The sequence below is a fragment of the Moschus berezovskii genome, chromosome 15 (assembly GCF_049115385.1).
Source record: "Moschus berezovskii isolate FMDL1 chromosome 15, NW_MosBer_1.0, whole genome shotgun sequence".
Lineage (NCBI taxonomy): Eukaryota > Metazoa > Chordata > Mammalia > Artiodactyla > Moschidae > Moschus > Moschus berezovskii.
Genome location: NC_142474.1, coordinates 40,142,631 through 40,158,863, shown reverse-complemented (window position 1 = coordinate 40,158,863; position 16,233 = coordinate 40,142,631).

Genomic DNA, 16,233 nt, shown 5'->3' with positions numbered 1-16,233 from the left:
TCTACCAATCTACACACACACACACACACAGAAACATGAATTTTATTCTGATAATTACTCAGAATCCCACCCTAGGCTAAGTCAGGTTTACATTTCAAGCTACAGGAGACAAGATGACCTTCTTTCTGACATGTTCAACATCTCAGACATACTGTCACAGAACACATAAATGTCCTTTTGCAAATGTTTTGGTTAAATATCTCTTATAATAAACCTATCCAGGAGATTATATAATAAGATGTGTGTGCTTTAAATGACATTTTCCTGAAATCATTTTAGAAAACAAGTCACTAAAACTCTGTAAAAGATTAGGCTAAATTACATTATTAAAGCTGACTGGATTCCATTATAGCTTAATATTTGAAAATAAATATGTAACGACTTAGGGTCTGTGTCTTCTAAACAGAAAAGAAACGTGTATGTGAGTGTGTTTTCATGGAAATATGAACAGCCCTTGGTTAACTGCTGCTGTTTCCTGCCTGCCATACAACCGATCTTTTTGAGACAAAACTGTGTCTTTCTCTAGATCTGCTGTTACTTATTATCTGAGAAAGGTCAGAGGTTTCCAGGGCAGTCACTACTCAGTTGTCATTGATGACATGCTGAATTTCGTGACTGCTTTGTGACATGTGTCCACTCCAAATAATATAAAACATCAAACATTCACAGCCAAGCAGTATCTCATTGTCTTAATTAGTACTGAGTGATACACAAACGTTATCTTAAACATAACGGAACATGATAACTTTCTCCTGATCTTTATCTTATAAAGTCTTCTCAATCAGCTTCTGTCTTGTCATTAATATTCCCTTCTTTAGTTTGAAACAGACTTATGTATGTTAAAAACAGAGGCATTTGTACCTAGCTTTCTTAAGATTACAGTGAGGGGTTGATTTTCTTAAAGGATTAAAATGAAAACACATATTTCTCCCTCACACAATTTTCTTTTCTTAATTTAATCTATATTATTATTATTGGCTGCTCTGTGTGACATATGGGATCTAGTTCCCTGACCAGGGATCAAACCCAGGACCTGTGCAGTGAGAACATGGAGTTGTAACCACTGGACCACCCGGGAATTCACAGTTTTCAATAAGGTTGATCAAAGCCACATTTTCCCTTGTTTAAGTCTTTAACTCCAACTAAAATATAGATTGTTTTTGTTTAGTCGCTAAGGCATGTCTGACTCTTTGCCACCCTATGGACTATAACTTGCCAGGCTCCCCTGGAATTCTCCATGGAATTGTCCAGGCAAGAACACTGAAGTGGGTTGCCATTCCCTTCTTCAGGGGATCTTCTCAACCCGAGATTGAACCCCTGGCTCCTGCCTTGACAGGCAGATTCTTTGCCAGATGAGCCACCAGGGAAGCCCGATAAAATGAAGACATTGAAGACAAAAAGAAATGGCACCAACATCGTCTTATAAAGCAGAACCCTTTGTTTTATCTTTGCAGTTTATGTTGCTCCTTTATGTTATTCCTGATTTACAACCCTGTTCTGAGCTTGAAGTCTGTCTGTGGCATATGAAAATAGAACACAGGCAAATAAGCATTTAAATCTAACTGAGTGGTTCTGATCACTTGAATACTTATTATCCTGCTAGATCACTTCTGTACAGATGAAAATAAGTAACATTCCCAAGATATGAGAATCTCAGCCCAAAATGTAGCTGTGTAGGGACCTCAATCTTATATTATAGTCAGAGCAACCATTTCCATCCTCTTCACTCTTTTATTTGAACCAACTTTTCCTTAAAGTTTTTAAAAATTACAGTAGATTTAAAATTTCTGTTTTTAGTTCCTTAATTATCTCTTTTCTTCCTACATGGCTTACATCTTAAAATTCTAGTTTTGTCAAAAAATGTTCAGTTGAAACTTTTAAGAGGCATGCTTGTTACTGAAAAATTAATCAGCAAAAAATCAGTGAGCTAATTTTAATGATGATTACTATTTTAATGGAGGGTTATTTTTAGCTCTATCTGGAATGCAAAGATGCTCTCTGACTTGGTGAGATTGAAAGTGAGTACAAACTGCGCTGTGCCACATCCAACAGGCCCTGATAGCACATTTTCCTAATTCAAATTAGAGAGCTATTTATAGACTCCCATGGAAACGCTGCAGTGCAGGTAGTGAGCACAGGGTGCAGGAGGAGACCCAGTTCTGATGGTCGGGTGATGAGACAGCTCCTGCAAGGGCTGCAGCCAGTTAACCGTCCTGCTGAGACTTGCAACGATTTCATTCTACTCTATTTTTCTTGTTTTATGAGGAAAAAAAAAAAAATATATATATATATATATATCAATTTAGGTTAAAGCCGTAAACTACTGTATTATACCTGCTGGGGTATGTTTATGACTCTCATTCATCAAAAGTGAGTGTTGTGTGTCTAGTATTTAGCCCAAGTGCAAGATGGAATTTTCCATAGAACATCGTGTTATGAATTGCTATGACTCATAATAGGTTCCCATAAATAAGCCCTCCATGAAAAGTGTATTGTAATAGTCATCGTGAAATAGCCACACCGATAGGTTTCGACCTCCATATCCGTGATGTGAACTACATCTTCTGTCATTTGTTTTCACAGTGGAAGCATTGGATGAAACCATAATATTTACAGCTGCACATTTGTTCTCTGTCACGGTAATGTATTGGGAGGCGGTGTCCTGCTCTAACAGCCAGGGCCAAGCAAAGTGGAGGAAGGGAGACAGCCAAGGTTCACACAGTGTTGTGGCAAAAAGGTACATGTGTGAGTCACTCCTTTCTAGAATATTCCTGGTGAAGAAACTGTTCTATTCAAAGATTTTTTAAAAAATAATGACACTAAATCTTTAGAGAGAAACTTCATGGAACTGGAAGTAATAATAATAATAGTAGTGACAACAATAAGAACAAGAGTGAGGGGGACTTCCCTGGTGGTCCAGTGGTTAAAAATCTGCCTTGCAATGTGGGAGACCTGGGTTCGATCCCTGGGTTGGGAAGATCCTCTGGATAAGGGAAGTACTGACTCCAGTATTCTGGCTTGGAGAATTCCATGGACAGTATAGTCTATGGAGTCGCAAAGAGTCAGACACAGCTGAGTGACTTTCACTTTGCAATGCAGGCGACATGGAGTCAATCCCTGGTGGGGAAACTAAGATCCCACATTCTGTGCAGCAACTAAGCCAGCACACAGCAGCAGTGCACCCAAGGGCCACAACTAGAGAATCCGTGCACCGCAACAAGAGAGCCTGCGTGATGCAGTGAAGATCCTGTGTGCCACAACTGAGACCCGACACAGACAAATAAATAGCTATCTGAGAAAACAAGAGTGAGTGTCTGTGGCTTCTCCGTACCCAGGTACCCAGAGCAGCAGCACCTCTGACGGTGACCAAAGGCATCTCTCTGCCTATCCCTTCCTTCCCCTCACCCAGCAGACTGTGGATAAATGAACCATCAGGACTTTTGACTTCAGTAGCTACCAGCCTGCAACTAAAAAATGTCAACTTTGGCAAGTAGCATCCATCAAAGAGTAAAAAGGTGGACCCATTATCGACTCAGCCACACTCAGCCCTGAGACAGGCCCAGAAATGAGCCTCTTGTGGCAAAGGTGGAATAAAATTAAACGGAATCATCTTCCTTTCCCTGAGAGACATTTTTGTTAGCCATCTCTGTGGCTGAAATTATTTACTTAACCTTTTATAGTAAATGAAATAGCCACCTTATTGGATAAATGCACACTTTCATTTTTCAGTGCTATGGCTTTAAATGTTTCAAAGCATCTCATTTACAGAAAATGTCTCACGGCCGCTGCCCTCAGGGTTGCCCGCATGCCTCGGTGGCTGTGGTCACACGTGCTAGAGGTGCCTCCCACAAGTGTGGACTCACATATATAATATTTCAGGATATATTTCAGGGCTTGTGAAAATAGACAATGGAATGGAATGACTTCTCTCCCCTCTCACTTCCTATATAAAGACAACAGGAAAAAGTTATTATATTACAAACGAAGATACTGTGACTATTCTTATTAAGCTCTTATATATTCAACTTTTCTTGAGAAGCTTTTAAATGCAAGTTTTGCTGAATATAATGGAACATAAATATTTATATGATAAAAATTCCTCTTACCTTAGAGAAGTCTATTGTGACAAACAGAGATAGTCAGACACCCAGCCCCACCCTGACGTCCTGGGTAATAGATCATTTAACTCTCGTCATTCTATTGTTCTCTCATGAGATCAATGCTTCCAGAGCTCAAAATTTGCCCAAACCCACTTGGGATTGTAAACATCTTCCCCAAAGACTTTTCAGTCTGGGCTTTTGGATGCTGTTTATATAATCAGCTCATTGTCCTCAAGCCTCCACCCACCTCAACTCCTCACCCAGTCCACTGAGCACAGTAGAACACACAACATGAGTCTCACCATCATGTCTAGACTTTCATCTGCCTGATTCCCATGAGTCCCTGGTCGCCTCTTCCTTTCTGTTGCCTCAAGTGTGTGTTCTGACACGCATTTCCTCCCTTTTACTTTCTTGGCACGCTCCCATCTCAGACTGAGTTGTCCCAGAAAGAGACCAGGGTTTGGGGCAAGAATTTATTACAGAAATTCTTTCAGGAGAAAGCAAGGGAGTGAGAGGACCAGTGAAAGCGAGGTTCAGGTGGAGTGTGACTCTGTGTCACCCTGGAGGGGCTTCCGTGCTCCGGGTCAGCTCAGTCCCAGAGATGGGGCTGCAGAGCGGTGGCACGGGCTCTGGGTTCTTCCAGAGTGACCCTCTGGAGAGGGTCCCTGTGCTGCAGAGCACATGGGGCGGGAGGACACACAGACTGAGGGTGACTAGGGCCGGGGGTCTGGACGACAGGGGGAGGCTGCCAGCTATCTGTTGTTCAGGTCCCCCACTTGGCCAACACATCCACTTTAGCTCCTGTTTTACAAATAAATTCCTTTGTGATGCTGCATTTCCCCTTATATAGCAGCTCAGTGTAAGAACACTGAGTATCTCATACTTAACATGGACCATTCATCAGTGATGCTTCTATTTATAGAATTTTTCAAATGAAAATTTGCCTCCAGCAATGTGTAACGAAAACTGGAAAGATGAAAGGAAGGCTGAAAAGTATTCCTGTGTACATTACCCCAGCCCCTAACACCAATCTAATAAAATAGCGGTATAAATTACATTTAAGTTTTAGGTTATGTATCTTATCTGAAAAGCAGAGAAAAAAGGAAAATGAGCAGAAATAGAGAGTCATGGGTTTTTATAATTGGATGTTTATAAGAGGCTTAAGAACTCTTGAGATGGAAGAAAATGACATCTATTGAGAATCTCCTGAGTTAGTGCATGGAAGTGGCCTGATTTAATTGGCATACCTATCATTATGGTTGAATTGAACTCTTTATTTTCTTGATGAATAAACTAAGGTCTAAATTAAACTACTTGTCCACAGTCAACTTATAGAAAGAAAAGTGAGATTCAAATCTGGTTTTCCTCACTCAAAAAGGGCAGTTGTGCTTTTTTACATCATAAATAACTAACAGGGAAGAACATAGATATTGAGGGACAGAAAAACATTACTTAGGAGTCAAGTATTTGAATCTTGTTGCTTTACCTAAACTAGATGCCTAAAATTGCCTTCACTTCTATCAAATGGCTAAGTGATTTTAGAGTATACACTTAAAATCACATGTTTTTACTATAAAATACAACAATAACTGGGTCATGGTTGGAATTATGTAGTAGTTACATATTGTGTGATCTTTCACTCAACTAAAGAATTATTTGGTATTTACTCTGTTCTTTGGGGAATGGGGATAAAAAGATGATTAAGCATAATCTCTATTATCAAACAAGCTTAGTATCTCAGAATTGGAATCAAATAATTTTACTGAAATGCTGTAGGATTAGACAGAAGATGCACTCTGTGTCCTCTGAGCACGAACAATAGGACGGTCAGTCCTACATGGGAGGCTTAGAACAGGCTTCACAAAGAGGATTATTTTTAATAAAGTCTTTAAAACTAATAGGTACTTATCAGCCAAGAAGGGGAAAGAAGAAATTCTGTCAGAAACGGGAACAGAAGAATCCAAACACATGAATCAACATGACTTATAAGCAAAATTACAAGTAGAAGCTCGCAGGACCTCAGTTATCTGTGGTACTTAGTCGGAGCAATAAGTCTCATTCAATGTATCAGTTCAGTTCAGTTCAGTCACTCAGTCATGTCTGACTCTTTGCGACCCCATGGACTGCAGCATGCCAGGCTTCTCTGTCCATCACCAACTCCTGGAGCTTGCTCAAACTCATGTCCATTGACTCAGTGATACCATTCAATGTATAATATAAAGTAATTCATTATAAAACATTTGAGAAACTGTGCAAAGACAAGGCCACTAGATGCTCGCTTTTTGTGTGTTTATCAAATTTTATTGAAGGAAAAATACCTCAAGGAAAGTGAATAGTGACCATGAATTCTCACAAGGGGGACCATCTTCTCGAACTCCCACCCTCTGCTCTCCGTCACCCCAGCCCCATGTCCAGGGGCATATCATTACCTCCCCCAGCCTCTCCCTTCTAAGGCCACGTGGTAAGTTCTGACCAAGGTCACACGTGTCCAGGGGGCCCTAGCTCTACAGCAGTAGCCTTGCCTTTCTGTGTGTCTTTACAACTTGTATCATCAACATACAGATGCCAGGCAGGGCAGACCCACAAGATGGACCCAAGTGGGCCCTGAGTCATCACAAGGCTTTCTGACAACGGGGAACACAAGTTGAAACTTCCTCCTAAGGAGGAAGGAACACGGACTGTGTTAAACCACAGACATCTGTGTCCTTCTGTTACAGCAGCCAACACCACTCACATTCTAACCAGGAACTGAATCAACCCATGGGGCAGGAAATGGAGGTCCTGTAGGAAAGGAGAGGCTTCAATTTGAGGAAATTTAACTTGCGTGACTGCTGTGTAGCCTGTATGTAGGGAGCAAGGAGTGGGTGAGGGTGTGGGCTGGGGAGAGCATCGGGCAGATGCATGGTGTCCTGTGTCTCTGCTGTCGCTGTCAAGTTTTTAAGTTTACTTTAGATACAAGAGTGATCATCAAAGATCCCTGAATGGGAAAGAAGTGTGATCACATCTTTGTTTCAAAATTCTGACCTGTCTCCCCCACGACTACAGACAGAGGAGAGGAGGCTGGTTGGAACCCCTTGTCTGGAGACCATGCTCAGGCGTCCACGGGCAGGAACACCCTGACCCCCTCGGCATCCTGGCCTCTGGAGGTCAGGCCCAGTCCAGCCGAGGAGCTGGCTGTCCACGGAGGCATAACAAGAACGTCCTTCCCTGGGTTCCCACAGCTCGGACAGAGGAGGTCTGAGTCAGCATAGCACCTTTGGGCTGTACCAGCAGAGTGGGCCACTCCAGCACCACAGTCCCCATCCGATTTCGGACACAGTTCCTCTCTGTGACCTGGCTCTGAGCCCACATCTGGGCGGCACCAGCCACAGAAATGTGACTGGCACATGCACACGCTGGTCCGCTCCTCTAGGTATGAGACCCTCCGAGTGGGGATCTCTGGGCCTTACCTAGTGGATTCGCCAAGCTCAAAGTCATCAGACTCTTAGCCTTACCTAGTGGATTCGCCAAGCTAAGAGTCATCAGACTCAAGGTGATGCCAATGGCCAGAGGGCCCACCCTTCCATTGAGTTGAGGTCACTGGTCCCTGCTCCCTGGGTGCATGGCATTGTGTTGGGGAGGGTCTTAACTGCAAGGACCCAGGGGTAAGTCAGGTTACCAAAGTCCTTCTGCTTGGTCAGGATGCAGGAAACTCCCGCACACAACGGGGCTTCTCACCCTCTAGACTATTGATACTTCAGCATCCAAGGATGCTTGGCTTTGCGGGGGCGGGGGGGCTGGCCCAGGCACCTAGGATGCCCAGCAGTAGCACTGACCTCCACCCATGAAAGCCTGGTAACACCGCACCCAGGTGTGAGGGTCAGAAGGTCTCCAGATGGGCATGCCCTGGGCAGAACCACTCCCAGCCGAGAAAGACCATCCAAGAGATGCTTCCAGTGATGGAGACAGTTATTTTAGACAGGAGAACACTTCTACTTTGTAATCAGTTACTTCAGAACCCAAGGAAAGCTTCCATTGGATTCTTAATTTTGAGAAATCTCCCTCCATTTGCAAAGTGATCCAGAACTGAGAGCTAACTCTTTGTCTATTCAACATCCAGAAGATGAGGTTGAGTTTTCAAGCCCAAAAGAGCCTCCCAGATCCTTCAGTCCAGCTGAGGGGCCAGTTCTAACACACTTTACATCTGTGTGGGCAAAATTGCATCAGAATGGCTCAAATAGAAAGGCCATGCTGCATGATTCATTTCAGAAGAGCAGTTCAAAAAGTGAGCCCTATTTTAAAAATTCACATTTTTATTTTTATCCAGAACTCTGATAGTTCCACTAGAGACAAATGATCCCTTCTCAGAGGGGCAATAAGAAGCGGTTTAATCTTGGCCTTCTATTGCTTGAAAATATTCCACCTCTGGGAACTCATTTCATATTTTAAGCTCCCAAAAAAGAACAGAAGAATTTAGCAAACCCCCACATGACCAAATGTTGCTAATAGGATGGCTTGTCATTCTAGAAATGTCTGCCTTTCTGAGAAGACAGTCGGTATCATCTACTGCAGGATGGATTGCAAGGCAGGGCAGACCTGCAAGTTTTGATCTTGTCCAATATTTCTCACTCAATAGGCACTGATAATTTGTTCATATATTTAAAATACATTTATTGATAATTGTCTTGACATTATCTGAAGAACTGAGAACTATTCTTTGGACAAAGGATGACACGGGTCCACAGAAGACACCTTCCATCACCTGGAAGGTGAAATCCTACATGGGGATGTCGGGTGCTCCCGTGTGAAGGGTGCGTTACTGGGTTCTGGGCCTGGCAAGGCTCCCGTGGATGCAACATCGAAGCAGGAGAAGGTGGCAAGATGATCTTGGGGGGAGGGAGTGTCCTAAGCACCCAGAGGTGTCATCATGAAGGTGCCCCCCACCACAAGGTCTCATACAGAACCCTCAGAGTTTGGAGCTCAGCAACCAGCAACCCACGTGTGCTAGGCTCAACATTTCCTCTCTCTGGGGAAACAGAGAAGGGAGAGATGCTTCCAAGGGACCAGTGCTTCCAAGGGTCCCCACACTTGTGCACACTGACTCAAAACAGGAAACCGTGGAAACCTCTGCTTCTGCCGATCCCTTCTCCAATCTTCTCTGACTTTCTAGAAGGTCCTAACTTCCTAGTTAGGACTCAAGAACCCTAACTGTCAGTACTAATCAAATAGGCTCTTAATTAGCTATGTTTCCTGTGATTTTTGGCTTTCTCAACAAGAAAACAACAATAAATTCTTCCAAGTCAGAGAATGTGTCCATCGTATTTGCTCTGTACATTCCAGTGAGTCATACCCATGTCTGTACACAAGCCGTGCTTAGATTTCTGAGGGAGGGACTCGGGTGAGTGTAAGATGAGGAGCAGAGACGAGTGTGTGAGTGGGAAGGATGCCCTCTTGCATGAGGTGCCTGCGGACGCAGTGGCTCTCACCAGTCAGAGGTGTCTTTCTTCTCAGACAGTCCAGAGTGGGTGAACAGGCTCCACTCACAAGAGTCACATCCAGAGCCAAGCGATCCAGGCAGCTCACTGTCCTGAACACAAGTCTCCCCCAGCTGACCTCCAGCCAGGAGCAAAGAGGTCTCTTACAGGAAAGTTAAACTTAGCCTCATACGTACAGATGTTACTGATGCCCATACATATTCTACAGGAGCTTGATGACAGGGCACCAGGCCATCTGGGAATGATGGTCTAAAGGGACAGCTGTACCCAGAAAGAATGAGGAACCCCCGTGAGGAGTCTCTTCCACTGATCACACCCTCTAATACTCTCAAGAGTATTTACTTGCTTCCATCCACTTTTTGGAAGCCCTCTCTTTTGAATCTCTTCCATAGCTAGAGATACAGGAAGTATTTTAAGCAGAAAGTTGCTTCTGAAACAGCCTAAGATGATTATCTGGGATTTGTGCACCTGGAATAGAAGAAATGATGACTGCATCATCCCCTCCACCTCCACCACAGGCCACAGAAGAATGGCTGTTTAGCTTGAACGGAAATATAAAAATTAAGATTAAATAGCCACTGACACACATAACACTGTTTTCTCAGTATTCTTAAATGCAAGACCCTTATCAATAAGGTATTGGTAACCTGCAAATAGAATGGGAAATAGATGGGGAAACAGTGGAAAAAGTGTCAGACTTTATTTTCTTGGGCTCCAAAATCACTGTGGATGCTGATTGCAGCCATGAAACTAAGACGCTTACTCCTTGGAAGGAAATCTATGACCAACCTAGATAGTATATTAAAAAGCAGAGACATTACTTTGCCAACAAAGGTCCATCTAGTCAAGGCTATGGTTTTTCCCTTGGTCATATATGGATGTGAGAGTTGGACTGTGAAGAAAGCTGATTGCCGAAGAATTGATGCTTTTGAACTGTGATGCTGGAGAAGACTCTTGAGAGTCCCTTGGACTGCAAGGAGGTCCAACCAGTCCATCCTAAAGGCGATCAGTCCTGGGTGTTCATTGGAAGGACTGATGCTAAAGCTGAAACTCCAATACTTTGACCACCTCATGCGACGAGTTGACTCACTGGAAAAGACTCTGATGCTGGGAGGGATTGGGAGCAGGAGGAGACAGGGACAACAGAGAATGAGATGGCTGGATGGCATCACCGACTCAATGGACATGAGTTTGGGTGAACTGCGGGAGTTGGTGATGGACAGGGAGGCCTGGCATGCTGTGAATCATAGGGTCGCAAAGAGTTGGACACGACTGAGTGACTGAACTGAACTGAACTGAACCTGCAAAAGTAATTTATTACCTGGAGTCATCAGACTCACAGAGAAAAGAGTAGAATGATGGTTGCTGGGGGCTGAAAGGAAGGGAGGAAAGAGGAGGTGGTGTTTAGATAGAGTTTAGGTTTTACAAGGTGAAAACGTCCTGGAGATTGGTTGAGCAATACTGAAGCTAGCACTTCTCAACTGTACACTGGAAATGATTAAAGTGATACATTTTATGATTTTTTTTTATCATAATTAAATTTTTTTAAAATATAAGGGGAACCTACAGGAAGCAGAAATAATACTGAGACAATGCAATGGAGATGTTTGGTTGAGCCAGTAAGATTTGAAGGGTCATTTCATCATGTTTTGGCCACCAGTTCATTTTATTTACTATAGCAAATGGTTTGTAGCTCATTTATGTATTCTTTCTAATATCATTCATTCAAAAGATGATTCATTGAACACCTGCCCCAGGGCACTTTACTGTGCTGGAGAGATACTGTTTGGCCAAAGCAGTCATGTTCCCAAAGCCAGCCAGCTTACCTCCATGTGGAGGGCAAAGACGTTACATGCAGGAACCCTGAGTGCAGTGGTTGAAGGCTACGGGAGCACAGTGGAGTGTTTGGGCCACTTTTGTGCCTTCGAGACTCCCTGATGTTCGGCTGACTGTTGCAAGCATGGGAGGAGCTGGGTAGAACCCAGGCTGGGGACAAAGCCCGGTCTCACATGACTCCTGGGCTTCCCAGGTGGTGCTAGTAAAGAACCACCTTACTGTGTGGATCACAATAAACTGTGGAACATTCTGAAAGAGATGGGAATACCAGACCACCTGACCTGCCTCTTGAGAAACCTGTATGCAGGTCAGGAAGCCACAGTTAGAACTGGACATGGAACAACAGACTGGTTCCAAATAGGAAAAGGAGTACGTCAAGGCTGTATATTGTCAACTTGCTTATTTAACTTATATGCAGAGTACATCATGAGGAACGCTGGGCTGGAAGAAGCACAAGCTGGAATCAAGATTGCCGGGAGAAATATCAATAACCTCAGATATGCAGATGACACCACCCTTATGGCAGAAAGTGAAGAGGAACTCAAAAGCCTCTTGATGAAAGTGAAAGAGGAGAGTGAAAAGGTTGGCTTGAAGCTCAACATTCAGAAAACAAAGATCATGGCATCTGGTCCCATCACTTCATGGGAAATAGATGGAGAAACAGTGAAAACAGTGGCAGACTTTATTTTTGGGGGCTCCAAAATCACTGCAGATGCTGATTGCAGCCATGAAATTAAAAGACGCTTACTCCTTGGAAGGAAAGTTATGACCAACCTAGATAGTATATTAAAGAGCAGAGACATTACTTTGATAACAAAGGTCCATCTAGTCAAGGCTATGGTTTTTCCCGTGGTCATGTATGAATGTGGGAGTTGGACTGTGAAGAAAGGTGATCTCCGGAATTGATGCTTTTGAACTGTGGTGCTGGAGAAGACTCTTGAGAGTCCCTTGGACTGCAAGGAGATCCAACCAGTATATTCTAAAGGAGATCAGTCCTGGGTGTTCATTGGAAGGACTGATGCTAAAGCTGAAACTCCAATACTTTGGCCACCTCATGCGACGAGTTGACTCACTAGAAAAGACTCTGATGCTGGGAAAGGTTGGGGGCGGGAGGAGACGGGGACGACAGAGAATGAGATGGCTGGATGGCATCACCGACTCTGTGGACATGAGTTTGAGTGAACTCCAGGAGTTGGTGATGGACAGGGAGGCCTGGCGTGCTGTGATTCATGGGGTCGTGGAGAGTCAGACACGACTGAGTGACTGAACTGACTTACTGACTGACGATGCAGGAGATGCAAGAGACTAGGTCGATCTCTGGGTCTGGAAGATCCCCTGGAGAAGGAAATGTCAACCCATTCCATTGTTCTTGCCTGGGAAGTCCCATGGACAGCAATCCAGGTGGGCTACAGTCTGTAGGGTCGCATAGTCAGACGCAACTGAAGCGAGCATGTACACACATGACTCCTACTCGGGACTGACCCAGGCTTGCGATGGGCCTGAAGAGGAGACCTTCAATGGGAGAACATTCACATGAAACCAAGGGAAGTGATGGCATCACAGAATTAGGAGTGATCGGTGGTAACAAATGCCCGCGAGTAGTCAAGTCTCATACGTGAAAATTGCCCCAGGACTTGCCGGCATGGGGTCATTGACCTCACACAGGGTATGTCAGTGGAGGGTGGCGGGGCGTCAGACCACAGGAAGCTAAGAAGTAGAATGCCAGGACGACGTGGCTGAGTGGTTAAGGCAATGGACTGCTAATCCATTGTGCTCTGGGTTCTAATCCCATCTTTGTCAGCTCGTGGCTTCTGCACCCTGCCTTCAGCTTGGGCTTCCCAAGTGGTGCCAATGGTTTTTAATTAAAAAAATAAATAAAGTAAAATAAAACCACTCATGCCAATGCAGGAAATGCAGGTTCCATCAGGAAGGACCCCTGGAGGAGGGCATGGCAATCTACTCTAGTATTCAGGGCTTCCCTGATAGCTCAGATGTCAAAGAATCTGCCTGCAATGCGGGAGACCAGGGTTCAATTCCTGGGTCAGGAAGAACCCCGGGAGAAGGGAATGACAACCCACTCCAGGATTCTTGCCTGGAGAATCCCGTGGACAGAAGAGCCTGATAGTCTGCAGTCCATGGGGTCACAAAGAGCTGGGCATGACTAAGAGACTAACATTAACGAGCGATAAGGGGAGGTGGGTGGGAAACCAAGTAGGCAGCTGACATTTCTGAGGACGTGGCCTGGGGCAGGGGAATAGTCAGAAAGTGAGGGGCTGGGTGAGTTTCTCAAAGGATATAGAGATATTTTGAGCAGGAAGTGAAGTGAAGTGAAAGAAGCTCAGTCGTGTCTGACTCTTTGTGATCCCATGGTCGCGTACAGTACATGGAATTCTCCAGGCCAGAATACCAGAGTGGGTAGCCTTTCCTTTCTCCAGGGGATCTTCCCCACCCAGAGATCGAACCGGGGTCTCCTCCATTGCAGGTGGATTCTTTACTAGCACAAGCTAATCTGTTTTCCCACTGACTCTGACAAAGGATGTTCACAGGCCTCTGCTCAATGCTTGCAACCTTAGGGAAGGATGAGGGCAGATGCCCTGAAGCGTTGGGAGGTGGCTGAGAGGGGATGGCGGTGTCTGTTGTTCTGGGAGGAAGATTGGAGGGCGGCACAGAGACCTCTGTCCTCCAGCCTATAGACCGGAAGCACTTTGAGGAGAAACTGGAAGCAAGGTGCTCCTGCTTAGCTGTCTCTTCACGTCCCGGTTTCTGATCGGCCACTGCAGGGTTATGTCACACAAGCAAGGGGGCCGCTTGGCTGGGTGAGGAGACCGTGGGTCCTTTCCTGAGACGTCCCAGTGTCCTCTGTGGTGAGGTAGCCACGCAGCTGGCCTGCAGGTGTGAGGCAAAATGGCCAAGGTCCACAGGGAGTGTTGTGTGGACCACCTGGGAGAAAGATCTGGACTTCAGGGTGTACCTGGTGGCCAGAAGGGCCACAGTGGGACTAACGGCATCCATGCAAACTGCCGAGTCAGGGGCATGGACCACATTCACCAGTCAGTTTGAGAACCAGAAGCAGATTCTAGTGGGACACCAGGTCCTGGAAGGATGGGGAGTTGGGGGCAGGGTGAGGAGCTGAGCCCAGAGGCCCCAGGTTCTCCTTGTCCAACAGGACCCCAAGGAAGCCTGAGAAACAGGCCCGATGAACGTGACCATGGTCCCTAATCAGTGCACCCATCTAACCTCCTATCACCTGCGAGGGGAGGCTTGGATCAGCTTTCAGTTAACACATGAGTATCTTTTCTTCATGTATCTGAATGTGACACACTCAGATACATGTCACATTGGGCCCCCTAGAAGCAGGCAGACCTGAGCACATTTAGATGTTAGTGATCCAAATGGGGAAGCTGACCAACACAGGGACAGAAGTGTCAACCACCTGCTATGAAGAGGCTGGAAACCAAAAGTTTGAATCGATCCTGTCCTCCCCCATCCCCAACCCCAAATCATTTTCTGAGCAATAAGTTGGAAACTTTCTGTCTGGGTCATTTTTCCATTTTGATAGCCTCACTTTCGCTTTTCCTGATAAACACTCCAGCATTGTCTGCTCCTGGAGAACGTGCCCCGCTTTGCATCCTGGTTGCTGGAAAAGATGCTGTCTGGTGAGAGGATGCTCCCTAACCTGTGCAAAGTCAGGTCTTCCTGGAGCGGGTTTTAAACACTGTCTGCCATCAGAGCCCTGGAAGTGGGAAGTGATGGAGTCTGGCCATGTTTCCTCTGCAAGGAAGCAGCTCTGCATTTTGCTGTCATGACCTAGATGGTTGCTCCATGACTGTTCGCAGTCCTTCAGATTTTGTGTTCGACGTCAGAGCAGGAGCAGCACCGAGGAAGCCTGGAGCAGGCCCACCCATCTGTCTCGGCCAAGCTTCTCTCTTTTCTCGGGGTCCTTCCCTCCCAGGCCCCCGGGCCATGACCTGAGATGACCCAGCTGCATCGTCTTGCCCTCAGGTCTATTACAAGACTTTCCCAGCCACAGGCCAGGAGGGGACTCACCACCCAGTTCACACTGCCACATCCAGTGATTCAGCCATCATCTGACATTACTCATCTCTTGGGCGAGTGCCCTTGGAGTCCTGACAGGAGGCAGGCAGGGACACCCAATCTGACCTGGAAGTCTTTCTCTTCGTAGAAGGCCAGCTGAGACTGTCACCTGTGGAGTTCCCCCATAGCCCTCGCATGATGGGTGTCATGCACCTATTATTCTGCAAATATTGTGCTGTTGGTGATGGTGGTGACAGGATGAAGAAACGCTCTGATAAACCTTTGTGGAAGACCCAGTGAGATGCAATAACCAAGCACTGGTTTTTAAGAGTGATTCTAGACAGACGACTTTGAAAATAGCCAGGAGGCAGTCTTGCTGAAGCAACTGGAAAACCTTAGGATCAAGTCCGCAGACATTTCGTGAGCAGCCCACATAGAGTCCCCCGCATCACCCAAGGGCAGAGGTGGCAAGAGCTGACCCAGGTTTCAGGGTGTCTTTGGGGTCAGTGTATTTCCTCCACTCCCACCCATCCTCCTTCCCCTTCCTGGGCTGGGGGCTCTGGCATCAGACGCGGAGACCACAGCCTCACAGAGGCCGGAGTAACCAGTTCTCACAGCTCAAAGGCCAGACACCCAAACACGAATGTGGACCTGCTCTGTCTCTCTGATTTAAACCTGAAATAAAATTTGGTGTTGGGAGGATTGGGAAAGGGATAGCATCTTAAGGATGAGCTCTCTTACTTCTGGGTTTCTGGAACTGGTCTTCTCATCTGACCAAAGACAAGAAG